Genomic DNA, 1,829 nt, shown 5'->3' with positions numbered 1-1,829 from the left:
ACCTACGCTCAATGGAGCACGTTACCATGATTTCATACGGAATACTCTACCTGTGCTGCTAGAACATGTGCCTCTACAAGTAAGACACAACATGTGGTTCATGCACGATGGAGCTCCTGCACATTTCAGTCGAAGTGTTCGTACGCTTCTCAACAACAGATTCGGTGACCGATGGATTGGTAGAGGCGGACCAATTCCATGGCCTCCACGCTCTCCTGACCTCAACCCTCTTGACTTTCATTTATGGGGGCATTTGAAAGCTCTTGTCTACGCAACCCCGGTACCAAATGTAGAGACTCTTGGTGCTCGTATTGTGGACGGCTCTGATACAATACGCCATTCTCCAGGGCTGCATCAGCGCTTCAGGGATTCCATGCGACGGAGGGTGGATGCATGTATCCTCGCTAACGGAGGATATTTTGAACATTTCCTGTAACAAAGTGTTTGAAGTCACGCTGGTACGTTCTGTTGCTGTGTGTTTCCATTCCGTGGTTAATGTGATTTCAAGAGAAGTAATAAAATTAGCTCTAACATGGAAAGTAAGCATTTCCGGACACATGTCCACGTAACATATTTTCTTTCTTTGTGTGTGAGGAATGTTTCCTGAAAGTTTGGCCGTACCTTTTTGTAACACCCTGTATACTCTCTAATCATCATCAGTTATTTTACTGCCCAAACAGCAAAATTCATCTACTACTTTAACTGTCTCGTTTCCTAATCTAAGTGCATCAGCGTAACCCGATTTAATTCTACTACATTCGTTTATCTTTGTTTCCTTTTGTTGATATTCATCTCCTACTCTCCTTTCAAGACGCTGTCCATTCCGTTCAACTGCACTTCCAAGTTCCGTCTCTGACAGAATTACAGTGTCATCGGGAAACCTCAAAGTTCTGATTTCTTCTCCCTGAACTTTACGCCTTTCGTTGGATTCCTTCAATGCATGTTCAATGTACAGACTGAATAACATCGGCGATACGCTACAACCTACACTCCCTTCCCCTTCGTGCCCCTCGACTTCTGTAACTGCCGTCTAGTTTCTGTAGAAGTTGTAGATAGCCTATCGCTTTCTATATTTCAACGCTGCTACCTTCAGAATTTCAAGGGGAGTATTGCAGTCAACTTTGTCAAAAGCTTCCTCTGAGTTCTTGTGCAACGCAGCTAGCTCTTTATTCGCACGAAGTAATGGCCGCTATCGACAGGGGATCTCAAGTTGATTCCGTATTTCTAGATTTCCGGAAAGCTTTTGACACCGTTCCTCACAAGCGACTTCTAATGAAGCTGCGGGCCTATGGGGTATCGTCTCAGTTGTGCGACTGGATTCGTGATTTCCTGTCAGGAAGGTCGCAGTTCGTAGTAATAGACGGCAAATCATCGAGTAAAACTGAAGTGATATCAGGTGTTCCCCAGGGAAGCGTCCTGGGACCTCTGCTGTTCCTGATCTATATAAATGACCTTGGTGACAATCTGATCAGTTCTCTTACGTTGTTCGCAGATGATGCTGTAATTTACCGTCTAGTAAGGTCATCGGAAGACCAGTATCAGTTGCAAAGCGATTTTAGAAAAGATTGCTGTATGGTGTGGCAGGTGGCAGTTGACGCTAATTAACGAAAAGTGTGAGGTGATCCACGTGAGTTCCAAAAGAAATCCGTTGGAATTCGATCACTCGATAAATAGTACAGTTCTCAAGGCTGTCAATTCAACTAAGTACCTGGGTGTTAAAATTACGAACAACTTCAGTTGGAAAGACCACATAGATAATACTGTGGGGAAGGCGAGCCAAAGGTTACGTTTCATTGGTAGGGCACTTAGAAGATGCAACAAGTCCACTA

The sequence above is a fragment of the Schistocerca serialis genome, chromosome 10, assembly GCF_023864345.2.
Source record: "Schistocerca serialis cubense isolate TAMUIC-IGC-003099 chromosome 10, iqSchSeri2.2, whole genome shotgun sequence".
Lineage (NCBI taxonomy): Eukaryota > Metazoa > Arthropoda > Insecta > Orthoptera > Acrididae > Schistocerca > Schistocerca serialis.
The sequence above is the reverse complement of the archived record's forward strand: the minus strand, read 5'-3'. Positions refer to the sequence as shown.